General features: G+C 46.9%; 2 long non-coding RNA genes across 5 annotated transcripts in view; one reads left to right on the forward strand and one right to left on the reverse strand.

Moving 5' to 3' along the window:
• Nucleotides 1-27,441, forward strand: part of LOC102901323 — an 85,410-nt gene that overhangs the window by 54,645 nt on the left and 3,324 nt on the right. The window contains exons 3-5 of one of the 4 annotated variants that reach the window (XR_006586929.1): nucleotides 18,835-18,981; nucleotides 25,826-25,992; nucleotides 26,418-27,418. This is a non-coding gene — a long non-coding RNA (uncharacterized LOC102901323). Of the gene's footprint in view, nucleotides 1-9,813; nucleotides 10,589-18,834; nucleotides 18,982-25,167; nucleotides 25,645-25,825; nucleotides 25,993-26,417; nucleotides 27,419-27,441 lie in introns of those variants that run through there. The other 3 variants (XR_002146306.3, XR_002146305.3, XR_441402.4) reach the window with 3 other exon arrangements.
• On the reverse strand, nucleotides 1,805-9,745 carry LOC123380766. Its single transcript, XR_006586930.1, has 3 exons — nucleotides 9,535-9,745; nucleotides 2,619-2,711; nucleotides 1,805-2,071 (listed from the first exon to the last, which is right to left on the reverse strand). It is a non-coding gene; the product is annotated as an uncharacterized LOC123380766 (long non-coding RNA).

Genomic DNA, 27,441 nt, shown 5'->3' on the forward strand with positions numbered 1-27,441 from the left:
TGCTGAGCACCATGGAGGTGCATCTGTGTTGGACTGGCTGCTTGTAGTAGGACTATTCCTAAAAAATGATGTGTATATATTTTTTATAAATATTTCACCTTTGGCTGACAGAATTGTTTCATTTCTAATTGATCATCAAATACCCCAAATACTTCATTTTTTAGTTTCTTAAGTGGTAAATTGTCCATAAATGTGTGAAGGAGGGGCTCTCTGTTGAAAGCAATAAGCTATTTTAAGTGAATCCTTTTATAAAGCACAAAATCCCATTTTAGTGAGGAAAAATCTCCCCCCAATCGATCTAATAAATGGCATTTCTCTTGCTGTATATAGTCACTAATGTACTAGAATTAGCTCATGTCTGAATGGCTCTTGAAGACCACACATGTGGGCAGAGCAGTGTGGTGGAGAAGAAGGGAGATCGGAGGTGAACAGAGCACCCGGTGTTCCCACTCTCACATAATCCATTCAGAGTCCTGTGAGCTGGTGTTATTGTCCATATTTAGAAAGGGAGAAAGTGAGGCTCAGGAGAGGTCCATGACCAAAGTTGTAGGCAGGCACGGGCAGGGCCAGAACCCAGTCCAAGGGCACTTCACCACCTGGCTCAGAGGGACCTCCCAGAGCTCACGGTCCTCTCGTGCCTCAGCTTTTCAATGGGAAGCAACCTGGGCAAGTGATTTAGGCTCTGGGTTTTGAAGCCACTCTCACCTGCAGTTCTTTGAAACTAATCTCAGGGTTAAGCCCCCTTATTCTTAAGAAAGGAGATGGGTTGTCATGAGATGCAGTTTTTCTGGGTGGTTCCACTGTGGTAGTGCAGAATGGTGGAGAAAAATGGGGGCTCAGTGTTTCTCTCCTAACTTTCCCAATACCTGGGGGCTCTGGCAAGTCACTTTTTCTTTAGCCTCTCTTCTCCAGGATGAAGGTCATCCTCTAAGACCACCAAATTATTTAAGACAACAAATAGCTCAGTTGCCCTATTTTGACCAGTAACTGGGGTTAACATTTTTAATGGCCAGGGATTTTTTACATCTTATAGATAATTTAGAGCCACAAAAATAAAATTCAATTTTACACATACCAATACATGAAAAAATGATGAAGTTGGAAGAGCCTTTCTATTTTCAAAGTGCTAACTGGACAAAATTTTTCTTTAGCATTCCTTTAATTGGTGATCTACCTAAATGCATATATTTTGCTTCTAAAATTAGAATTAAGTTTTTCTTCAGCTATGTTTTTCTAAATTTTTTAAATGTTTATTATTTTTGAGAGAGAGAGAGAGAGAGAGAGAGAGAGAGCATGAGTGGGAGAGGGGCAGAGAGAGAGGGAGGCGCACAATCCCAAGTGGGCTCCAAGCTCCAAGCTGTCAGCACAGAGCCCGACATAGGCCCACAAACTGAGATCATGACCTGAGCTGAAGTCAGATGCTTAACTGACTGAGCCACCCAGGCACCCCCAAATATTTTTCATTAGAGATAATTTATCTGGCATTAAACTATTGCATGAAGTGTATGTGAGTTAATTTATTTAATAAAAACAACCACAGCTAGCCTGGATCTTCCCAAACTATGCTCTGTGAAACTCTAATATCCTGAGATGTTAACAAAGCATTCTTTGAAGAAACTGTTTTATAACTAAAGCCTTCAGAAAATACTAGTCAAACAAAGCAAAATACAGTTAAAAACATGCAGGACAGCTTCTGAGATTAAAATATGTTAATACGTTTTTGTAGTAATTGTCTATCACTATGTACCAAGTTGCCTTAAAACTTAGTGACTAAGAACAGCAAATGTCGAATGGTGCCCAGAATTTCCGTGGGTCAGGAGTTTGTGGGCAACTTGGCTGGGTGGTTCTGGCTCAGGGTCTGTCATAAAGTGGCAGTTAAGATGTTGGGTGGGGCTGCATCATCTGCAGGCTCGACTGGGGATGGAGGAGCCACTTCCAAGATGCCTCACTCACCTGACTGGCAAGTTGGTGCTGGTTATTGGTGGGAGCTCCCAGTTCTTCTCTAGGTGTGTGTCCCCACAGCGCTGCTTGTGTGTCCTCATGGCATGGGGGCCACCTTCTCCCAGACAATCTGCCAGACAAGAAGGTGATCTTTGGGAGCCATCTGGCAGCTGGTTCCCATGACATTACACGATCTTAGGTAGAGATCACGGTACATAGTTTTCCTCAAACTTGCTTTACCACAGATAATCACAAAATCCCTTTTTTTTTTTTTTTTTTGGGGAATTCTGATTCCTGGGGTGTGTTGATATCTTACTATTCTACATGTTGTTCAGCTCAACCTAGCACAGGTTGAACTGCTGTCCACCACCCTGCATGAGGCCAGAAGACTCTTTGGCATCACGGTGTGTGCATGCATGCATGAACCTGTGTGTGGGGTGTGTGGAGCCAGGATCATGATATGAGGCTGGGTGGGGTGCACTGTGATGGCAAGGTGAAGTCTGGGTCTCTTTGTGTAGACCCCTGAGTTGAAGGAGCTCCTGGGCATTCAAACTGCACTCCTCCAGATGGGCCTTCCCTTGCTGCACATGCTGAGTTAGTGTTGTGCTCTGACCTCTTTCTTGCCATGGTCACAGAGTCCCTTGGAGTCTCTCTCTACTTCTCAGTCCCTTCCTCACCTTCTGCCTGGATCCTTTGTTCTCCTGCACACTAAAGCCATCTTCCAGGGTTTTCTTTCACAAAACACCCATGATGACCAAATCAGAAAGAGCCTTTAAAACAAGATTATGAGTCATTAGCAACAGAAGAAATCACTCCTCCCTTCTTTGCTGTCAAGAGACTCTACTCAGAAACACAGCTGCTTGTTGTGCACTTTCTGGGAAAGATTGTTCTCCCTCCTGCCCATCCCAGAATGTGTCACATGTGAGGTGGGAAAAGAAAGACAAAAACAACTTGAGATTTTATATCAAATTAGATTGAGTATTCATAGCCTTCCATATTGGAGCATTGCTTCTATTGCAGGCCTGTCTCCACCTGCATCGACACTGGGGCATAAACACAACCTTCCTAATAATAAGGCTTCACTGAAGTTCATTGCCCAAGAAATGATGTCTTTCCTGCTTCACATTTGCAGTGATGCTCCCATCCACCTCCCAAGCGCCTCCATCTACGGAAGTTGCCTCACATTTTCATGCTACAAATTGGGCTCATTCATTTCGCTTGTTCCTAGAAAAAGTGGGAGGTCATAGCATTAGCATCTGAAGGCTGTGATTCTGATTAACATACTGCTGCTAGAAGGTGAGGTTGTGATAATTATGTTACTCCTTGTTTATCTGTTACCTTGCATGATGAATATGGCAAGGCCCATAAGCTGTCCACGATCTTTTTTTAAACAATTTTTTAAAAATGTTTTTATTTATTTTTGAGACAGAGAGAGACAGAGCCTGAGCAGGGGAGGGGCAGAGAGAGGGGGAGACACAGAACCTGAAGCAGGCTCCAGGCTCTGAGCTGTCAGCACAGAGCCTGACACGGGGCTCGAACTCACAGAGTGTGAGAACATGACCTGAGCCGAAGTCGGACGCTCAACCGACTGAGCCACCCAGGTGCCCCTGTCCATGATCTTAACTTACACAATCCTAGAATGGGAGGAGAAATTCAGCTACGTTGGAGACGGCCATTACTGAAGGTATCAGGCAGTGGAGTATGAGCTCAACTTGTGTGGACACTTGGAGCATCTCTGAGAAGCAGAGCCAGGCAGGGTTAACAAGCCTCTTTCTCTCTCCCTCTGTCTGTCTCTTCCCTCCGTGTGTGTGTGTGTGTGTGTGTGTGTGTGTGTGTGTCTTTGTCTCTCTCTTTTCCATCTCATGAGTGATCTACTTGTCCTTTTTTTTTGATATAAAACAAACATTTTATTTTATTTTTTTAGAGTTTAACAGTATTATTTATTTATTATTTTTTAAATATGATTTATTGTCAAATTGGTTTCCATACAACACCCAGTGCTCATCCCAACAGGTGCCCTCTTCAATGCCTGTCACCCACTTTCCCCTCTCCCCAACCCCCATCAACCCTCAGTTTGTTCTCAGTATTTAAGAGTCTCTTATGGTTTGCCTCCCTCCCTCTCTGTAACTTCTTTTTCTCCCCTTCCCCTCCTCCATGGTCTTCTGTTAAGTTTCTCAGGATTCACATATGAGTGAAAACATATGGTATCTGTCTTTCTCTGCTTATAGCAGCACTTTCAACAATAGCCAACTGATGGAAAGAGCCTAAATGTCCATCAACTGACGAATGGATGAAGAAGATGTGCTTTATATGTTCAATGGAATACTACTTGGCAATGAGAAAGAATGAAATTTGGCCATTTGCAGCAACATGGATGGCACGGGAGTGATTTACTTTTCCATCTACCTCACTTGCAGTGACCTCCTGGGCAAAGCTTCCTTATTGGAAGGAATCTCTTCCTTTGTATCATTTTCTTCCTTCTGTGAAGATCAGATGATCCACTCAGGATATCTGGTCAGAGGGAAAAAGGAAAGTGTTTCCTAGACAGAGACGTTCTGGAAATTTTCAGCTGTCCTTTATATGGAGGACTACCAGACTTCAAGTACACAAATTTTTTTTCCCTACACAACTGCTGATTAAGCACCAGAGTTGTTATTACAGACAAAAAAAAGGGTGCTTTCTAATTTTGGCAGGAGAGGATAAAGACTTAACCTCTTCAACAAAATGCTTATCAGGGAGTTTCGAACCCTTTTGTCAAGGACTTGTCTCCTCAACTGAAGAGGGCAGCCCTCCCTGCTTCTTCAGCAAATCTGCTGATATTTTCACTTGTTGATACATTTCCCCAAAATGCTGCACAATCATTTTTCCCTTAACCGTCTCATGGAACTGCTTAGCATGTTTTTTCCTGAGTAAAGGATGACAAAACTGTGGCATGGAGACAAAAATGGATAAATCAGTTGCTTTGAAGGAACTCTTCCTTGGCTTACTGCAGACCACTGTTCTATTTCGTCTCCATGAAAGCAGCTTCCCATAAAATCCAGTGAAAAGTTGGACTGTAGATCAGCCAAACACTTAAGTAGCCTGCTCTGCTTCTAGAACTTGGCCTGTAAAAGAATGTCCCTGCCACTAGTTTCGGGCAAATGGGATTTCAGTTATTGAGAGAAGGGTGCGTGTCTTCAGTTGTTGAGTCTGGTTTGCTCTCAGATTTACTCTCTGACAACTAGCCAGACCCCAGGTAGATGGATGAATGGGGTGGGTTGGGGCAGAGTGCCCACATGGACAAGTTGAGTCCTCTGGGCCAAGCGACCGTCTTCAGTCACCGATCCCCAGATCCTTTGCCATGAGCCTTCCACTGCATCGTAGAGTGAATCTGGAGATCATTGCTGGCTCCTACCTGTGGAATGCTCTGGAATGGGATGATCAATATGGAGCCATCTCTGAGTAGAAGACTTAAGAGCCATTCGTGGGTACACCATCTCTCTTTTCCCTCTGCTGTAAGACCAGCACGTGCCAGGGAGGGGCTGCAACTTCACCTTCAATCCTGGATTCCTGGCAACCTGGAGCAGGCTGAAGCTGAAGCCAACCCTTTTGGCTCTGACGTGAATGAGAATTAAGCCTTGGATGTTAGAAGCCACTAAACTTCTGGAGGTATCTGCTAGGGAAGTGTAAGCTTAAGGTGACTGATCAAGAGGTTAAGTCCATGTATATAATCAAGAGTTGATTCATGGACAATCTGGGCAGGCTCATGTTTTGGGGCTGTAATTGAGATAGCAGGGTGAAGGATGAGACATTCAGAGAGTGGGAAGGCTTTAGGGCAGCTGCAGGGTGCAAGAGAGTTGGAAAGAACTGGAGAGGAGAGGAAAGGAGCATTTTTTCTAGGTTTTAAGTCAAACGGCTTTAAAGCTCTTTGAGAGAAAAGATTCTACCAGAAGCCTTTGCACAAAGGCTGCCGAGACTGAATTTCTAACGACTCAGGTCCTTGCAGCAGTTTCCAGTGAGAGGTGACAGGAGGCCAGAGGGAGGAAGAAGAGAGAAATGAAAAGAAATAACACAGGGAAGTCTTCAGGGCATCAGCAAAATCTTCATTCAGACGTCCGGTGAATACTTCTCATTTTATCTGGTATTGCCACTGGGGTAGGTGCTGTGTAGTTCAGGAAGTGCATGCTTATCGAGGGAGGCATATCAGAGTTTCACGCAGAAGCACAAATTGTTTTCTCCTAGTTTTTGTTGGAAAAAAACAGGAGCAGGAGGCAATCCCCGCTGAAAGAAATTTCTACTTACATCGGGGCATGTCATTTTTCCATGGGGCAACCAGAGGCTGCTGTGGAAAGCAGCCCAGCCTCTCCTTAATATGCTGCTAGCCTTGACAGAGAAGGCCCTAGCTGCTAGAATCACAACTGAGCAGATTCTCCCAATTGGTTGAAATCTTTTTTACACTATACTTTTATGTTTGTTTGTTTTTGCAGGGAAGGGCAATTGATAAGAAAACCAGCTCATGTTAGGCATTTAGTAAACAAAGAAAGGAAGAGTGATTTCCAGGTTCTCAGTTGTTCGAATAAGATCTCCAACATCAGTGTCCTTTATGCACCATTTTTTTGTAGTGTAACTTCTTTTTTTTAAGTTGTATTATCATTATGATTATTGTTATTTTTGAGCGAGAGCAAGTGGGGAAGGAGCAGAGAGAGAGAAAGAGAGAGAGAGAGAGAGAGAGAGAGAGAGAGAGAATTCCAAGCCCAATGTGAGGCTTGAACCCACAAAGAAAACTGTGAGATCATGACCTGAGCTGAAATCAAGAGTCAGATGCTCAACTGACTGAGTCACCCAGGTGCCTCTTGTAGTATAACTTCTTGGTTAAACAGGAGCTAATCTACTATTTTAAAATATAAAACAGTGTAAGTGGGGTGGCCCTGGTTGAAGGGAGGTAGAATCCAGAGCCCTACCCCCTGGGACTAGACACCCTTTCCCCACCTCCAACTCCCTCTAGCTGGCAACTTCCTCTGGGCATGGCGGGAAATCCATTGCCCACCCCTTCACCCACCCAGGGCTCCTGGGCCATGTGGCACCACTCTCAATGACCAAAGGTCCTCTATCCTAAACTTAATCTGCTAGGAAAGTGAACTACAGATTCACAACTGCGGGAGGGGCATTGAAAATCATCTAATCCAGCTCCCTGGCTTTATAGTCAAGGAGACTCAGGCCTGGAGCACTCTTGTCCTGGGAGACATGGTTAGAGAATTATAGAACCTGGACAAAACATCAGGTCTCCCGGTGCCCATCCAACAACCTCATTTATTTTCCTGTATACCACGATGCTTGCTTACATTTTAGAAAGATTAGAGGAAAACAGTACCAGCCAAAACAAAACAAAGGGGACTTCTTATTAAAACCCAGTTAATAGGTACGTATGGTTCTCTGGGATTATTCCTCAAGCAGTCTGGCTAGCCATTTTATTCTTTTGTGCGTCTCAGACACTTCACAGTCAACATGAAAATGGTAAACCCATAACCTCGGTGAGGCAGCATTTTGTCCCTCGTGGTTGCTTTTTAGCTCTGGGCTTTATACCTGGGGGTGGTGGGTGGAGGGATTTGATACTGAGAGACAGACCGGAAATCATCATGGAGAGGAAGGCTTATCATGGGCACAAGGGGTGTCCAGGGATCCCTCAGTGAAAGGGGCAACTTCCCCTTCTGGGTGCCCACAAGATCTGGAAATCGCTTTCTACCACCTCCTATCACAGGCTTTTCTCCAGCAGTGAGCATGTCACAGGGGTTCATGGAACACTCAGGAAGTACAAAGAAACACAACGTCCAGGCCTTTTATCCTTTGCAAAGGCACAGGGGACCGCCAGAGGCCAGAGAGCAATCCAGCTTTGAGGATGCAGTCCTACCTTTTGTAGGAAGGTTCTACACTTTTCCAGCTGAACTCTGAGCGAGGGCGATGAAGTATCTCTGCAGTCACCTGTCCCTGCTGACTCAGGGAGGAGACAAGTCCGACTCAGGCTAGCCTGGACTAGCTTGGGACGTAGAGGTGGTGACATACAGAGCCAGGTGACTAGAGTGAAGCACTCAGACAAATCGGGGCCAGGCCACTGGCTGAGGAGCAGGGCCATGGACGTTAGTAATAGTCTCACAATGCAGTTACGTGCGTGCAGGGTTTGAAGTTGATGTACATCTATAGCTTTCTATACTTAGGGTTAACGTAATTGTTTAATAACCTACCGATAACTTATGCCATAGCCTGAATTCAATTCTATTCACCTTATTATGTTGCCGCTTTGCAAATTCATGAGTTAAAAGAAATTGCTTCATGTGTGTTGGGAAATTAGAGCAACTGTTGCTTGGAACTGTGCCTGTTGCACAGGATCCAGAATCGTATCCTCGACCTCGGTCTCCGCGAGCTTCCTGCAGGAGATGAACCCAGAGAACAGTTCCAGGCAAAAGAACACTTTGACCCTGGCCTCCATTGCCATTCTCTGGAACTTTGCTGTATATCCCGCGGAGCAGTCCGGCTTCGACTTCAGGTCATGATCCCGCAGCTTGTGAGTTCAAGCCCCACGCCCAGCTCTGTGCTGACAGCTCGGAGCCTGGAGCCTGCTTCCGATCCTGTGTCTCCCTCTCTACACTTCTGGCCCACGTGGACTCCCCTGGGATTTCTTGTCTTCACCTCAGTGGTGTGGCTGACCATGGCCCCATGGCCTGACCCAGATCAGGAGCTGTGGCTGTTGGGGCATTGCTACACCTGCGATGTGTCCACCCGGGGCTTTTGGACGGAGAGCTCCCGGGACCTCCTAGCTGCTCTCACAAGTTCTCCCAGTGCCCAGGGTCCCCAAAGGCCTCCCTGCCGGGACACCTGCCACCTCTGGAACTCGCACACACCCTTTCAGACGGGGGAAGGGCCGAGGGCACTCCTCATGGGGACGTGCTGCAGGAGAGGGCCTCCTGTAAAGTCACCCGCCAAAGCTCCCCTTTTCACCTTCAGATTTCACTTTAGATAGGTGTCAGAGGTCAGCCCAGGCTGTTGGAATGAAGTCTGGTGGGTTGTTGACCTCGAGCAGAGCAGAAATGTCTTCTCGCCGCCTTTAGGCCTGGAGGATATTGTGGGTAAGTGCCAACGCGCATGTGATGGGATGAGCCCTGCCCCACCTCTGCCATCCCCCGCCCTGTCACCTCAGCCTTCTGGAGGCAGAATCCGGTCCCTTCCCCTCAGGCCGTCTGAGGGCCCGCAGCTCCAGCAGGAAGCTAGGCGCTGGTCTAGGGCCTGCCTTACCCAGCGGTGACTGGTGTCCTCCCATCTGAATTGATGGGGAGACGCTCCGGAGAGCACACAGGGATGGTCACCGAGGGAAGAGGGAGGAGTCCGGGGCGGGGTGGGGGGGGGGGGGCTCTAATATGTCGCTTCTTATCAAAATCTCTCGAAGCCAGGGAACGTCCAAGGATGGAAGGCAACCCTGGGGATCGTGAAGCCTAGTGGTTCTCAAACTTAGTGAACCAGAATGATAGAGACTGTGTGTGAAGAGCTCAGTGTGAAGTTTGGGCCCCGGGTGTTATGTGCTGGGAGCTGTCCCGTGGGGGAAGGTGACCCGGTGACCTGTACCTGTTCATCTGTCGTGCGTTGCTTCCTCAGGGAAGACTGGGCTGCGGCCAGGGATCTGATCATGCGAGTCCTGGACACGGAGGGAGGGACTTTGTGTAACAGGCTCTCTCTGGCGGGCTCAGGACACCCCGTTCTCGGAGCCCCAGCTCCGGCAGAGAGGCTCCTTGTTTATCCGGCCCTCACCTTTGAAAACTGCCAACACAAACGGGCGGACGGCTCGTTACCTGGGACACTTGATTAAGTAAAACCAGAGCTCTGTGCCCAGGGGAGCAGCTGGAGGACGGAAGGCTCTGGAGGGAAGGGTTATGTAAATACTGGCTGAATGATTGGGTTTGTGTGTTGATTAGATAAGGGCGGAGAAACCGAAGCCCCAGTGAATAGCAATGAAGCTTCTAGGCTAGTAATGGCCTGATTTGAAAGTCTGAGGCAGGACCGCCTGGCACCACGGGGTGGAGGGGGTGGAGGGCGGATTTCCCTGATGGGTCTGTGGCGGCTGAGATAATGCCTGGTGACAAGGGGACAGAAGTTAATGCCTGGTGACAAGGGGACAGAAGTGCGGGACCTCAGAGTCTGCATGCCCCTTCACAAGCCAGTCCCCAGGCCTATCTGCCCGACGTCCTGTCCTCAGGGGAATCATGAGGACAATCAGACAGATGGGAGCGCTGCCCCTGGGAGGTTAAAATCCTATTGAGGCTGAAGTCAAATTTTGCAGGTTAACCAAATCCTATGTAAATATTTGTAAGCATCACAAATGTCATGAGCAGCCATTTGTTGGCTGGGGAGTCAGCCCTGGGGACAAAGAAACAGCCGGGGAACGGCATGCACTGCCTGTGAGCTGGGTTCTTTGTACTAGCTGTCTTTGGGGCTCTGGGACATAGATGGCCTCATCTTCACTTCATTGGAGGGGAAACTGAGGCCCAGGAAGCTTGAGTAAACTCGCAAGTGTCCACTCTAAGAAGAGGAGGAGCCACGATTCGACTCCATGTCTGCCTCAAGGCACCGCCCATGAGACAGGAGCCTGGGTGGGAAGGACAAAAGGGACCCTGTTGAGCAGGTAGGTCAGCTCCACTCCCAAAGGTTCCTGACCTTCGATGACCTTTGAGTGGTTCTGAGTCAGACCAGGAGGGCCTGAAGTGTGTGTCTCCCATCCCCCGAATCCCCATGTTGAAGTCTTAATCTCCAGTACCTCAGACTGTGACTGTATTTGGAGACGGGTCCTTTAAACAGGGGGTTGGGTTACCACGAGCTTATTAGGGTGGGTGCTAATCCACCGTGACTGTGGTCCTCCTAGAAAGAGGAGAGGGACACCCAGGTGGCTGAGTTGAGCGTCCGGGTGACAGTCGGTTGAGCGTCCGACTTCGGCTCAGGTCACGATGTCACGGGTCGTGGATTCAAGCTCCGCGTCAGGCTCTGCGCTGACGGCTCAGAGCCTGGGACCTGCTTTGAATTCTGTGTGTCCCTCTCTCTCTCAAAAATAAACAACTAAACAATCAAAAAAAAAAAAAAAAAGAGGAGATTAGGAGTACACAAGCAGAGGGAAGGCCGTGTGAAGACACAGGGAGAAGATGGTCTTCTGCACGGCGAGGAGCGAGACCTCAGCAGGAACCGACCCTGCCGACAGCTTGATCCCGGCCTTGCAGCCTCCAGAAGTGTGAGAAGATACATTCCTGTGGTTTAAGCCCCGAGGTCTGTGGTACTTTGTTACGCGGACCCAGCCGACTAATACAGGCAGAGGGCTTTGATCAACGCTGCCGAAGGCCTCTCCTCTGCTCTGCTCCAGATGCTTTTAAAAGAAATTTTTTTTTTTAACGTTTACTTATTTTTGAGACAGAGAGAGACAGAGCATGAACGGGGGAGGGTCAGAGAGAGGGAGACACAGAATCGGAAACAGGCTCCAGGCTCTGAGCCGTCAGCCCAGAGTCCGACGCGGGGCTCAAACTCACAAACCGCGAGATCATGACCTGAGCCGGAGTCGGACCCTTAACCGACTGAGCCACCTGGGCGCCCCCCTTTGCTACAGATGCTTAAATCACACCAGTTGTGATTCCCACAGAGAACCATTAGCAAATTCAAGACTAGGTGGTTTGGGATGTAAGGATGATGGGAATTCACAGGCGTGAAAAGCTTCTTTGAACTGGAGTCATCAGAGGAGGCTTTATAAAAGAATGGAAAGTGGCTGGTCCTTGAAGAATGAGGAGGATGGAGATAAAGAAAGGAGAAAAGAGAGGCCCCCAGGTGGGTGTTCCTGCCTGTTTTCAACAAAAAGGAGGCAGAGGCCTTGTTCCAGAGCCCTAGGGGGTCTGTGCTATGACTTCCCTCTTATAGATCTCCTAACCCCCCGCCGCCCCCCACCCCGGTCACAATTTTTAATCCATCAAAGATACCTCCAGCATCAAGGAATCTTCCGGAATCTGGTGAGTTATATGGTCCAAGCAGCCTGAACCTGCTGCAGGGGTTCCTTCTTGCTCAGTGACCCACTCAAGACTGGGAGCCTTCTGTGTCACCTGACAAGTGGGTCAGAGAAGTGTTCCCATGTGCTATGTTGGCAGCCTCTAAAACCTGAAGCGCCCTCCCTACCAAGCACTGTTCCTCCTATGTTAGTGCAAGTTGCAACAACTTGTCCTCTACTGTGGACAGTATTTGCAGGAGAGTTGGCTTTGGAAAATTTTCTTTGTCACCCGGTGTCCATATTTCTCCCCTCTAACTAGGGGATCATTAATAGCTTGATCTCAGGTCTTCTCAGGTCTTCCTTGGTAGGGTAAATCCGCTCTAACCTTCTTACCTCCTTGAGCTAACTGATTCTTTCCTTGATCGTGTGAAAAGGAAATTGGTATCATTGCCTCCTTATATGTAGATTTTCTTTATGTCAAATGATGAAAGAGGCATCTCAATAAACTCTTGGGACTGGCTCCAAGCGTCCTTGTCCGAACACTGAGTCCCAACTCGCGTGTCAAATAAATTCTCCCTTACCCAGCCTAAGCCTCCTCACCCCACATTAGCCTCAACATTATTCCCACATGTTTCCCAGTTTTTGACAGTACTGATGATCCAGGACTGCAATTCCTTTGGTATGTAAACTTTATCCTGGAACATGGGCTACATTTTCCCATTTAGGTGACTTTTGTCCTGGAATCAATCAGGGTAGCTAAGAGCAAATCTAGAGGAGAACAAGTATCATCATGCAAGTCATGTGCTTCAGGAAGGTCTTTTGCTGCTCAATTTCCGGGCAAAGGAATATTCTTTTCTAGGGAGGAGATTTGGGCTGTTTCTGATGGTTCACTGGATTCAGGACAGTCTAGAGGCTCCAAATTCTCCGTCCCATCCATTCAAATAATCTTGTTACAGATCTCAGAGTCCCACTTTTATTTATTTTTTCTCATCGGGGCCTTGACTTTGACCTAGAACACCTATCCAGACTCTGGATTCAGTCTCCTCTGTAACCATTATGGCTCTGCTGTGTTTACAGTTTGATCCCAAGCCTGATTTTCAGCCTAGCCTGCCCTGTGACTGCCGGAGGCTAGAGTCTCCTTAAGGCCACCGTATTTGAGTTGGCAGATGACTGCCCTGAGCTTATTATTTCCTCTTATTAAAAAGGTTTTCTTTTTTTTTTTTATTTTTTTTTTCAACGTTTCTTTATTTTTGGGACAGAGAGAGACAGAGCATGAAGGGGGAGGGGCAGAGAGAGAGGGAGACACAGAATCGGAAACAGGCTCCAGGCTCTGAGCCATCAGCCCAGAGCCCGACGCGGGGCTTGAACTCCCGGACCGCGAGATCGTGACCTGGCTGAAGTCGGACGCTTAACCGACTGCGCCACCCAGGCGCCCCCTAAAAAGGTTTTCAATGCAGTTCAAAACAGTCAACTTCCTCCACGTACTATTCTAGCGTCCAGTACCAAGACAATAGCTTGTCTTCTACTTGTACCTCATTCCAGTTACCCGCAGATAAAAGCATTCAGTCTTTCACCATTAAGTGTGATATTAGTTGTAGGAGTTTTTTGTAGACAACCTTTACCAGGTTGGAAATACCCATCCATTCCTAGTTTGCCAAGAGTTATCAGGAATGGGGGCGCCTGGGTGGCGCAGTCGGTTAAGCGTCCGACTTCAGCCAGGTCACCATCTCGCGGTCCGGGAGTTCGAGCCCCGCGTCGGGCTCTGGGCTGATGGCTCAGAGCCTGGAGCCTGTTTCCGATTCTGTGTCTCACTCTCTCTCCGCCCTTCCCCCGTTCATGCTCTGTCTCTCTCTGTCCCAAAAATAAATAAACGTCGAAAAAAAAAATTAAAAAAAAAAAAAGAGTTATCATCAGGAATGGATGTCAGATTTTTGTCAAATGCTTTTTCCGATGTCAACTGAGATCATATAGGGTTTTCTATTTTTGGTCATTTTCTGTATTATTGGATTTTATTTGTTAAAATTTTGTTTATATTTCTTTTTAAAAAATTTTTTAAAACATTTATTTATTATTGAGAGACAGAGAGAGACAGAGCATGAGCAGGGGAGGGGCTGAGAGACGGGGAGACACAGAATCCGAGGAAGGCGCCAGGCTCTGAGCTGTCAGCACAGAGCCCTGGCAAGGGCTCGAACTCACAAACAGCGGGATCATGACCTGAGCCGAGGTTGGACGCTTAACCGACGGAGCCACCCAGGCACCCCAAACTTTGTTTATAATTTCTAATTCTATGTTTATGAAAGGCAGTGATCTGTAGATTTCTCTTCTTGTAATGCCTGTGTCTGGGTAAGATTTGGTATTATTTCTTTATTAAATGTTTGGTAGAAGTTACTGCTGAAGTTATCTGGGCCTAGAGATTTCTTTGTGAGAAGGCTTTTAGCTACAAATACAATTTATTCGATAGTAATGGGACTATTCCACGTAATTAGTTTTTCTTGAGTGAGATTTGGTAGTTTGTGTATTTCAAAGAATTTATCCATTTCGTGTAAGTGTTCAAATTTATCGGCATAAAGTTGTTAACAAAATGTCGACATTTGAATATCTGTAGAATTTGTAGAGATAGTCCCTGTCTCATTTCTGATAATAGTAAATGGCGTCTTCCTTCCCTTTTGCTTGATCTGTTGAGCTAGAGTTTTGTCAGTTTTATTGTCCTCTCAAAGAAACAGCTTTTATTTCATCGATTTTCACTATTATTTTTCTGTTTTCTGTTTTGTTGATTTCTACTGTAATTTATGTTGTTCTATCCTGTCTTTAGTTTTGGTTTTATCCGATTTCCTTTCCCCCTGGTTTTTAAAGTTGAAAGCTATGGCCATTGATTTGAGACCTTTCTTCCCTTCTGATTAAGGCATTTAGTGCTATTTCTAAATATTACTCTGGTAGCATCCCACAAATTTTGAAGTGCCATGTTTTCATTTCCATTCCGTTTTAAGTAATTTATAAATATCTATTTGATTTCTTCTTGACATGTGGGTTATTCAAAAGTATAATTTTTAGTTTCTAAATATTTGGGGATTTTCCAGAGAGCTTACTATTATTGTTTGCCAGTTTAATTCCATTCTGGGAATAGAACATATAATGTGCGATTTGAATCCTTTTCAATTTATTGAGGCTTCTTTTACGGCCCAGATCTCTCTTGATAACTGTACTTAAAAGACTTTTTATTCTTGTTGAGTGTTCTATAAATGTCAATTATCTCGAGTTGGGTGATAATGTTTCTCAAGTCCTTGTATCCTAGTGATTTTGTCTGCTTGTTCTATCTATTTTTGGAAGAAGAATACTAACATCTTTGGTTATAATTGCGGATTTGTTTATTTCTCCTTGTACCTCTTTTGAGTTTTTGCAGTACTCATGTGTTTTGAAGCTCTGTTATTAGGTACATAAATGTTTAAGATTGTTATGTCTTTTTGATAAATTGATCCCTTTATGCTTGGGAAATGACCTTCTTTATTCCTGGTAATTTCCCTGAAGTCTATTTTGCCTGATATTAATTTAATCATTTCAACTTTCATTTGACCAGTATTAGAATGCTATATCTTTTTATATTTTTTTCTTTTAACTGACTTACGTCTTTAAAGAATGTTCCTGTAAGTTGTATATGTAGCTGGGTCTTACTTTTTTATTCAATCTGACAATCTCTGCCTTTCAATTGGGATGTTTGGACCATTACATGTAATATTATTTTTTATATATGATTTATTTTTTTAAATGTCTATTTATTTTTGAGACAGAGAGAGCAAGCATAAGCAGGGAAGGGGCAGAGAGATAGAGGAGGACAGAAGATCTGAAGGAGGCTCTACACTGTCAGCAGAGAGCCTGATGTGGTCCTCGAACTCAGGAACTTTGAGATTGTGATGTGAACCAAAGTTGAACAGTCAACCAACTGAGCCACAGAGATACCCCTATACATACAATATATCTATCTATACATATTTTTTAATTAAAAAAATTTTAAATGCTTTTATTTATTTTTGAGAGAGAGAGCGCACAAGCTGGGGAGGGGCAGAGAGAGAGGGAGACATAGAATCTGAAACAGACTGCAGGCTCTGAGCTATCAGCACAGAGCCCTACATGGGGCTCAAACTTGTGAACTGTGAGATCGTGACCTAGTCTGAAGTTGGATGCTCAACCAAATGAGACACCCAGGCATATTTTTATATTTTTATATTTTTAAGTGTAAGTCTATCGTTTTGATGTTTTCCATTTTTCCCATCTGTTCTATATTTCTTTTTTCTATTTTGATTTCTTTCAGATTAATTGAATATTTTTTGTAATTCCATTTTAACTCTTCTGTTGGCTTATTACCTATAACTTTTTAAGTTGTTGCCTTAAAGTTTATAACATATATCTTCAACTTATTACAGTCTACCATCATGTGATATTATACGATTTTATGTGTAGTATAAATACACTACAATAACATATTTTCATCCCCCAACACAGACTCTATGCTATTGTTGTCATATGTTTTACATTTTACTAATACATGTAAGTGCTAAAATACATTGCATCTTTCATGTTTAAGCGGTTACTTAGATTTTAGAGAGATTCAAAAAAGAAGAAATGATCTTATATATTTACTCATGTGGTTGCCATTTTCAGTGCCTTTTTTTTTTTTTTTGGTATAGATGTGTATGTCCATGTTATATCAAAAAAAAAAAAAAAAAAAAAAAACAAACAAAAACTTGACTGCGTATAGAGTTTATATTCCAGGTGGTAAATTCACATAATAAAATATACTCCTAAAATATATAGTAAAGAGAAACGAAATCAGAAAAGGGAGATAAGGAGTAAGAGTATGTGTATAGACATTTCAAAAAGATAGTTCAGACCTCATTAAGAAAGTGCCTTTTGAGTAATACCTAAGGGAAGTAAGCCAGGCGGATATCTGGATGAAGAATATTCCAAGTGCTAAGGCCTTGAGGCGTGTGTAGGCTGAATAATGGCCTCTCAAAAATGTCCGCACCCTAAGCCCAGAAAACGGGAAATGTTGCATTAATGGCAAAAGAGGCTTAGTGGATGTGACTAAGTTTATAATTCTGAGACGGAGAGATTATCCTGAATTATCCAGGTGGGCCCAATGTGATCACAAGAGCCTTTGCAAGAGGAAGGGAAGAGGGTCAGTCTGTGAAGGAGGTGTGAGAACATCGTGCCACTGGTTTTGAAGATGGCAGAAAGGGCCATGCGCCAAGGAATGCCGGCGGCCTCTAGAACTTGGCCTAGGCAAGGAAATGGATTCTCCCCTGCAACCTTCAGAAGGAACTTGGCTCTGCTAACTTTTTGATTTAGCCCAGTGAGAACGATTTAGATTCGTGACCTCTAGAGCTGTAGGACAAACTTTTGTTACTTTAAGCCACTAAGTTTGTGGTAATTTGTTACACAGAAATAGTAAACTCGTATAAGGCATGATCATGCTTGATGTGTTTGAGAGGTAAGGAATGGAGAGGTCATGTGAGGTCCTTGCAGGACGTTATAGGGACTTTGGTTTTTACTGAGTGAGGTGATTTGACTTATGTGGTTTTTTAAATATATATATATTAATTTTTTTTACCGTTTATTAATTTTTGAGACAGAGACAGAGCATGAACGGGGGGAGGGTCAGAGAGAGAAGGAGACACAGAATCTGAAACAGGCTCCAGGCTCTGAGCTGTCAGCACACAGCCCGACGCGGGGCTCGAACTCACGGACTGCGAGATCATGACCTGAGCCGAAGTCGGACGCTTAACCAACTGAGCCACCCAGGTGCCCCAATACGTATATTTTTAAGTTTATTTATTTGTTTGAGAGAGACAGACACAGTGTGAGTGGGGGAGGCGCAGAGAGAGACAGGGAAAGAGAGAATCCCAAGCAGGCTCTGCCCCCGTCAGTGCAGAGCCTGATGTGGGACTCGAGCTCACGAACCATGAGATTGTGACCTGAGCTGAAACCAAGAGTCGAATGCTCGACTGACTAGGCCACCCAGGCGCCCCTGATTTGACTTACGTTTTAACAAGATCGCTCTGGCTGTTGTGTGGAGAATGGGGGCAGAGGAGGCAGTGATAAAGGCAGAGCAGGGAGGTCACCGAGGAGGCCATTGCAGTAACCCAGGTACGAGGTGATGGGGGCCTGGTAAGCAAATTAACCCCTTGGCCCTTGTGACTGCCCCTGTGTTTTTCCTGAGTGTACTTCCCAGCACCCAATCCTCCTCCCTGATGACCGTGATCTTTTTTTTTTTACCTTTATGCGCACCTCTAAGTGCTTCTTAGTTGGCAGTCTGTTGTCATGTGCCTTGGCATCCTTCCCACAGTCCCTGATGAAGCTTACGCGGGAGCTGCCGCTTCCTTCTCATGAACTGGTTGCTGGCGATGACTCCTTCTAATCATGATTATTGTCTTTCTCCAGCCTCTGCTGAATCTGAATCTAAACTTCTAGATCTGTTGCCTCTGTATATTGTCTTCTTCTGTACTTTCCGATCGATCTTCAGTGGGCTTTAGACGGTTAAAAATGTATCTGGGGGAAAGTTTATATTTGACTTCAAACAAAACAGTGTAACCATTAACTGTTAACTAACGGGCAAGTATTCACGTGGGTCTTCCTGGGCTTCAGGCTCTATTTAATATTATGTATTCATACCACATCACATAATTTTCACAAATCTAGGAGGGAGGTGCTATTGTCACCCCTTATCCCAGGTGGGGAAACTGAGCTATCGAGTTTGAGAATTTCCTCTAGATCACATAACGACTAAATGGCGGAGCTGGGACCTGAACCCAGAAAGTCCTGCACCAGCGTCCAGGCTCTCGAGTACCACCTGACACTGCCCTTCCAAAGGAGCCGAATTTTATATCACCAAGTAAAAGAATTTTCTTGCCTTTCAGCTGTTGCTGACATTGAGTCTTCAGTGAATAGGAACATCATCATCTCTCAGTGGAAGAAGCAGGCGAGAGAGAGAGAGAGAAGAGAATGTTTTTATAATATGGGTCTTGGCCAGATAATAGAAGGGATGCTCCAAGGCGTCTGCCTCTGTGAGTATGGGTCTTGCAATGGAGCACACAAGAAATTTGGGTTTCATGTGAAAGGGTCAACACCCTCACTGCTTTCTACTCAAACACACATCCCATAGATAGCAGTTGGCAATTAACTGATTGATTGATTTCAAGGGATTTTTTTTTAATATGAAATTTATTGTCAAAGTGGTTTCCATACAACACCCAGTGCTCATCCCCACGGTGCCCTCCTCAATGCCCATCACCCCCCCTCCCCTCCCTCCCATCCCCCATCAACCCTCAGATTGTTCTCAGTCTTTTTTTTTTTTTTTTCAACGTTTATTTATTTTTGGGACAGAGAGAGACAGAGCATGAACAGGGGAGGGGCAGAGAGAGAGGGAGACACAGAATCAGAAACAGGCTCCAGGCTCTGAGCCATCAGCCCAGAGCCTGACACGGGGCTCGAACTCACAGACCGTGAGATCGTGACCTGGCTGAAGTCGGACGCTTAACCGACTGCGCCACCCAGGCGCCCCTGTTCTCAGTCTTTAAGAGTCTTTTATGGTTTGGCTCCCTCCCTCTCTAAATTTTTTTTTCCTTCCCCTCCCCCATGGTCTTCTGTTAAGTTTCTCGGGATCCACATAAGAGTGAAAACATACGGTATCTGTCTTTCTCTGTATGGCCTTTTGTATCGAAGGATTTTTTTTTAAAAAGTACTTCAAAAGTCACAGGCTTAGACCCCTTCTTAAAAGTGAGGCAAATGCATGCTGCTATGGGCTGACTTGTGTCCCTCCAAAACGATGTTTGAGTCCTAACCCTCAGTACCTTAGAATGTGAATTTGTTTGGAGAGAGTCTTTACAGAGGTAACCAAGTTAAAATGAGGCCATTAGGGTGGCCTAATCCAATATGTCTGGCATCCATATAGAGAGGGGAAATCTGGATACAAGACAAACACAAGGAGAGCAAGCACTATGTGAAGAATAAGGCAGAGATTGAGGTGAAGCTTCTACAAGATAAATAACACCAAAGTTTGCCAGCAAACTACCAGAAGGTAAGGGAGAGCCCTGGAACAAATCTTACAGCCCTCTGAAGGAAGCAACCCCTGTCAACACCTGGGTCTGGGACTTCCAGCCTCCAGAGCTGTGAGACAATAGATTTCTGTTGGTTAAGCCACCCCGTCTGTGGTACTTTGTTACGACAGCCCCAGCAGACTCATGCACATGCAGACAGGTCTTACTGTAAAAATATCCCTGTGTTCTTAGTCTCTTCTATTTTCTGTCTTCTCTCTTGTTTTCATTTCTCCTCTTACTCACGTGTTCTCTGATGCTTGTGGTCTCTCTGTGCCCTCCCTCCCCCCGGCCCCCCAAGTCTCTCTCTCTTCATTTCCTTGGAGATTGTCTGCTTCCGGTGGTTCTAGGACCCAGGGGACATGACTGACATCTTAGGGGCCAATGACGTATTAGAAACTGTCTGGTTCCACCCCTGAATTCCTCAGCTCAGTTAATACATTGCCTGACTTTAAAGAAATGCATTCAGGAGGGCACTTGCTGGGATGAGCACTCGGTGTTATACGTAAGTGATAAATCACTAAATTCTACTCCCGAAACCCAACGTTAACTAACTTGAATTTAAATAATCCTAAAAAAAAAAGAAATGCCACAAGGTCGGAGGCCAACCCTGCCGCTGGGCCAGGACAAGTTTTGAAGTGTAAACCCAGCCCTTCTGATTGGCTGAGCCACCGTCTGACTTCGAAGTGTATTATTGGAAGATATTTTGAACCCTCTCATGATGCAGCGGGGGCACTGTGCACCCCACCGTGCCCTCTGTCATCTCTCCCACTGATGCAGGGCTAGTGAGGCAACATGCCAGGCCTTTTGTGACCTCTTACCTCCAGATTCCCAGGGAGGGCAGCAGACGTGGACCCTGGAGTCTACCTGCCTTTAAGCCTGATGCTATCACTTCTCTTGGCTTCCTCACCTGTGAAGTGGGGACAACAGTCTACCTCACAGGGTTGTCCTGTGCACTGACGTGAGATGGGTAAGTCACGTAGAATGTGGCCCAGAAGACAGGAACTGTTCAAAGAAAAACATGTGCCCTGTTCTTCTCCCCAGCCCTAAAGTGGGGGAGGACACGTTTGCCCCTGACTTTCCGCAACAGAACGGGCAACGAAATGACTATGTCCCTAGAGGAGCTGAAAGGGGAGGCAGCCTTTCGTGTAACCAACCTCTGTCTCTAGTGGCAGGGCAGTTCACAGACACTGACTGGCAGAAACTTCTTTAGAATGTGAGGGGTATGCTACCATGGATCAAGTTCCTCTGAAGGTTGATTGATGGTGGTGGCCAAGACCTTGCTGTGCAAGTGCTGGCCTTCACCATGGAACCCGCCCTGGGCTGACGGCTGTCTCCCTGCCCGGTGCCTGGAATGCTGCAAGGAAGGGCCCACATTGGCCTCTGTCAACCTGGGGCTATTTATTAGAACAAGGGGCCGACAGGAAGAGCCTCGTTCTGAGCCTCAAAGATGTTGCTTAGACCCTCTCTCTCCCCACTATTTCTCTGACCCTACTTGGAGGCAAGTTCCCTTCCCATCCCATTTCAGGTGTAATTTCAGGTTTATTTCGATTCTGACAAGGTGCAGTGATTTACGATCAAGATTTCTTTCGTTGCTGGCACGCTTCTGCATAGTAAACATTTATTGGACCTGCCTAGAGCAGGTGCACCAGTCAGTTGCTCTGGGTGTTTGGGAGGAGGGCTGGGTGGTTATTTGGAGGGGTTAGAAACGTATGTGCTCAAAAACACCATCTCTAAGTCAAGACAGAAACTGAAGCTACATTTTGAGCACAGGTTTTTTCCCTTTCCCCTAGAGAGTGGAGAAAGGCAAAGTCATTCTTGGGTTGTGTCGTTGATTTTGGATTTTATGGCTTGAGCGTGATTAGTGTAAGCTTTGCTACTCAGAGTAGGTTTTCCTACGAAAGCCTAGCAGTGAGTGTTCTCATGAACGCTCTTGTCACATTCCCCAGCCCCACAGGCTCTGATGTCTCTGGGACCTCACTGACCTTCCAACCATAGGCTCCGCCCCTTCAAGTTTCTGAGCCACTCCCATTAGCAGATGGACTCTAAGTCTCCGTAGCAGTCCGCGGTCTCATCTGCTTGTGGAAACTCTGACCTCACACGTGGTCTCAGGACCACGGGCTCCCCTAAATGCAGGGTTCGGTCCGACTCCTTGATTTGCAATCTCCATATAGAGCAGCAACCAACGTTTTCTGAGCCTTCGTTGCATGTAGGACATTGATGGCTACAAAGAGGGAGGCTGTCCCCAAGGCGTGCCATTCTAGCTGGGGAGATAGAAATGGAAGATTCTAACGCAAGGTAATAAAAGAGAGGTAAGAACAGAACACTGTAGGAGCCTTCCACAGGGACCCCTAACCTAGACTGGGTAAGGGAGACTAATCTAGGGAAGATTTCCCAAAGGAAGTAGAACACTCCCATCCCACGCCTGGGACTGGAGCCCTGATTTTCAATCTCCGCTGCATATGGCTGGGTTCGGCTCTAGGTCACAGTCCACCTGAACCTAGGACACGCCATCGCTGCCCTTGAGAATCGCATTACCTGAGGACTTCTGGTGCCTTATCTGCCCCATGTACCAAAACCCCGGCCACAGTCACCAGCTGGGCCCCACACGGGTTCCCCACACTCAGTCATTTCTTTGGGATCCAGTCCCAGACGGTGATTTGCACTCTCTTTGGGGGCGGGGGAGAGGTTTTTCCCTAGTAACCAGGCTGAGATCTTTGCTGTCCTTCTGACTGAGCTAATCTGAGTGAAGGCAAGATCTTTGGTGGATGGTACATTGACTTCCACTCTCAGTACATCCAAAGAATTCTACATTTGTTCTGCCCTTGACCTTCAGTGGGCTGGTTTGGGGTTACCTTGTGTACCCTTCAAAGTGCCACACACAAGTGGCGCCTGGGCGGCTCAGTCAGTTAAGCGTCTGACTTCGGCTCAGGTCATGATCTCTTCGGCGGTTCGTGAGTTTGAGCCCCGCGTGGGGCTCTGTGCTGACAGCTCAGCCTCGAGGATGCTTCAGATTCTGTGTCTCCCTCTCTCTCTGCCCCTCCCCTGCTCGCACTTTCTCTCTCTCAAAAACAAATAAACATTAAAAAAAAAAAAAACCCAACAACAACAAAGTGCCACACACAAGAGGCAAAGCCAGATTCTCAGGGAAGAGAAAGAAAAGGAGATGAGTAGTGGAGGGGCGGCCTTTTCCTCTTTGGAAAGTCACGAAGACTCAGCCTGTCTGCCGGATCCTATCTGAGTTCATTAGCATCAGAATAAAAATAAAAATAATATTAGCTTCATTGGGGCGCCTGGGTGGCGCAGTCGGTTAGGCGTCCGACTTCAGCCAGGTCACGATCTCGCGGTCCGGGAGTTCGAGCCCCGCGTCGGGCTCTGGGCTGACAGCTCGGAGCCTGGAGCCTGTTTCCGATTCTGTGTCTCCCTCTCTCTGCCCCTCCCCCGTTCATGCTCTCTCTCTCTCTCTGTCCCAAAAATAAATAAACGTTGAAAAAAAAAATTTTTTTTTTAAATAATAATATTAGCTTCATTATTCATGAGCCCCTGGATTATATCTGAGTTTATGCTAATAAACCCAGAAACTCCGATATAATCCAGGGGCTCATGAATAATGAAGACACTGCTATTACTTGGAAAATGCCAAGGACTTAGAGTCTCTCTCCCAGGAACCAGGGACCCAGATCATTTGTGACATTTCCCTGAGGCTCAATTCTTTCTCTAAATTCTTCCCCAGACTGACTCTCAATCTGCCCAACTCAGTTGGAAATGTAATCCTGGCCTGCCTTGCAGTACTTTTTCCATTTATAAACTTTGTCTCTGCAAGTAGACGGTCAAGGCCTTGAGGCCAAGGGCTGTGTCACACTTCTTTTGATCACCCCCACCCCCCCACCCTGCCACCCCTACCCTAGAGCTTTGCCAGACTCCGTTTAAATGCTCGCTACACACAGGCCTGGAATGATGAATGTCATCTGTTATCTTAACATTTGTTTTTGAAGTGGTATATTTTTTTAAAAAATTTTGTTTTCAACATTTATTTATTTTTGGGACAGAGAGAGACAGAGCATGAACGGGGGAGGGGCAGAGAGAGAGGGAGACACAGACTCGGAAACAGGCTCCAGGCTCCGAGCCGTCAGCCCAGAGCCTGACGCGGGGCTCGAACTCACGGACTGCGAGATCGTGACCTGGCTGAAGTCGGACGCTTAACCGACTGCGCCACCCAGGCGCCCCTGAAGTGGTATATTTTTGAGCCACCTTTTAGGTAGACAGTTTTTGAAGCTTACGTGAGAGATCTGGGCCATCCAAAGGGGCGTGCGTACTTTTCCTTCACGTCTTGATGTTCAAGTGAGCTTTTAGAAATTGCTAGAAGGCAAATTAGGAGCAGACTCAAGGGACCAGCCATCCCCGGGAACTGTAAATGGTGGCCTAGCCCCTGAGGAATATGTGTACAGAATGAGAATGGGGGTGAAACAGAGTGGGCTGGAATGAAGGGTGGGGTCCTCTTCTCATCCCTGCATGAGCACCACACTCTCTGGGAGAGGAGATGGTTGGTAGCCTTCCCTGTTAGGGCAAGTGATGCCGGGCTGAATCCAGTGTCTCAGCAAGAGATGGTTTCATTTGTCTGCAAAGAGATGGGAACGTGAAGGGGCGCCCGGGTGGCTCAGTCGGTTGAGCGTCCGACGTCGGCTCAGGTCATGATCTCATGGTTCGTGAGTTCGAGCCCCGCGTCGGGCTCTGGGCTGACAACTCAGAGCCTGGAGCCTGCTTCCGATCCTGTGGTTCCCTCTCTCTCTGCCCCTCCCTTACTCTCACTTTGTCTCCTTCCGTCTCTCAAAAATAAATAAATGTAAGAAAAAAAGAAGAGATGGGAACGTGAGAGGTTGAAGAAGTTGACTTAGGTGGGGTTTTGACAACCAACGATGCACAGCCTTTCATCTCTACCCCGTTGTGCTAAGTCCCCTGCGTCTCCTGCCTGGATCTCCCAGCTTGGTCCACCATTGGACCTATTTGTCTATTGATTCGGACACCAACCAGTATGCTGGGATTCAATTCTGGCACTAACTACACGGAGTTAGAGCAGACCCCATAAATTAAAGGGTGTGGTCCACAATAAGACTGTTCTCATTTCTGACTGACTGGCTGCAAATCTGGGAGGTTCCCACGATCCCCCTCAGGTTTGATAACTCACTAGAATGGTTCAAAGAACGCAGGAAAGTGCCATGCTACGGTCACCGTTTTATTGTAAAGGATGCAAGTCGGAAACAGCCAAATGAAGAGGTACGTACGGCAAGTTCTGGAGGGTTGCAGACGCAGAGCTTCCGTGTTCCGTCTCTGTGGAATCAAGGGACATCACCTTCCCAGTAGGGTGACGTGTTCCCCAACCAGAAGTCTCCACCAAGCTTCAGTGTCCAGAGTTTGTTTCGAGATTTCTTTATAACGGCACGGTTGATCGAACCATTGGCCATGTGACACGCGGCTTAACATTGGCCATGGGACATGTGGCTCAACCATCAGCCCCCCACCCTTCCCTGGAGGTTGGGAGGTCAGGCTGATGCCAGTGGCCCTAACTCGCTCATCAATCACATGGTCAGTCTTTCCAGCACGATCAGAGCACCCTGAAACTAACCGGGGGCCCACGTGAGTCAGCTCATTAGCATAAACTCAGATATAATCCAGGGGCTCGTGAATAACGAAGACACTCCTATTACTTGGGAAACTCCGAGGACCTAGAGTCTCTCTCCCAGGAACCAGGGACAGAGGCCAGTCAGATTCTTTATCGTATGATACTAGCTTTTAGCCTTCTGGTTTTATTTTCCAGATTCTGACTCATGCGTTGGCTGTGAGCTTGAGGAAGTCATGACATTCTCTATAGAAGGGAACTGGAGCGCTCCCTCAACTCAGCGCAGATAACATTCTGATAACAGGAGCTTCAAGATCACTGGAAACAAAGCACTGCTGTTCACTTGTGCGGTCTGGCCCTTGCAGGTTGGTGCCGCTCTGTCCCTCAGGGGCTTCCTACTGGGCCCCAGGTTCACGGAGAACTTCATTAGAACACGGCCGGCTGCCGTGGCAGAGGGGGAGAAAGAGCGTCTCCAAGCAGGCATGGGCCCTTATTATGCCTTCTCACTTCCATCCCTTTTCATTGGCCAAAAGACGGGCCTCTGTCGAGGGATAACCGTGACCCAATCTGAGATTCAGGGAAACAAATTACTGTCCAGGTGACAGAAGGCCAAGGCAGAGACAGGAGGAAAGGAGGGGAGGGGTGTCAGAGGCCGTGGGGATCAGTCACATGAGGAGGCAAGGGCAAGGAGGGACCCAGGGGGTTCCTGAGGGGTCTAGCTTGGGGAACGTGGGGGCAGTGGCACCCAGGAGGTCAGGAGAAGCCGACAGAATGTTCTCTGCCTCTGCAGGATGGTGCTGGAGGCCGCATCTGGGCTTCCAGCCAGCGGGGGAATGTAGGGAAAAGAGGACGTTTCTTCTTCTCATAAACAATCAACCCGTCGACAAGCAGGCGGCCCTCTTAACCTGAACTCCCTGTGTTAACCGAAAGCCAGGAGGACTTTGACCATGCAGGCTCCGTTGCATAACTCTTTTCAATGGGCTATTGTTTTCCTGACTGGATGTTTTCCATGATGGAAATGATTCGTGTGCCATGCTGGGCAGGAGATCATATGTAAATGCTTCCTGGGTTTGATCTCCATACGGGGCATGAATTAACGCTTGCGCGAAGGCACAGAGTAGGTAGTAAATGGATTTAATTAACGTAAAGTATTTGAGCCATCACGGTGGGCAGTGGTGACCTCAGGTGTGGGTACCTGCTGCTTTACAGCTTGGTCAGCACCAGAAATGGCCACATTTCGTGCTTAAACCACTCAAAGGAGTTTGACGGTGGAAAAGCCAGGGTGGAGGTGGGGGAGTCAGGCCGGGAGCCAGGCGCCTTTAATGTGTTTCTGCTTTTGCTGTGAACCTGGGCAAGTTGTGACACGTTCTAAAGATTTACCCAACTGTTCAAGGACAGCGATGGGGTGAGGGGGGTGGGAAGCTTGCAGAGAGCTCCCGAGAGGAATCCTGGATGCCAAGCCACCTTCCAGAAAGGAGAGGGTCGCTTTCCCTCTCTCCGCCACGGGCGTGAACAGGGACCATGCGGTTTGCAAAGGAGCCTCTACAGCCTTCCCCTTGCCCTCCGCCAACCACAGTGGACTCTGTCTTTGCCAGCTGCCTTCCTGGGCTCTTCCGTTGCGGAGTCAGGGCGAGGCGGGGAGAGAAAGGACTGGAGACTCCTGGAGGCACGTGCTGAGGAGTGGCCGTGGCAGGAGAGTCAGAAATTGCCCGACGGGAGAGAATCAGTAGTGGAGGTGACATGAAGGAAGCAGAGAAGGAGAGGCAGCGGTCCACCGGGGACCGGGAGGGGGTGAGCTTTGCAAGGGGGGGTGG

The sequence above is a fragment of the Felis catus genome, chromosome D2 (genome assembly GCF_018350175.1).
Source record: "Felis catus isolate Fca126 chromosome D2, F.catus_Fca126_mat1.0, whole genome shotgun sequence".
NCBI classification, from domain to species: Eukaryota; Metazoa; Chordata; class Mammalia; order Carnivora; family Felidae; genus Felis; species Felis catus.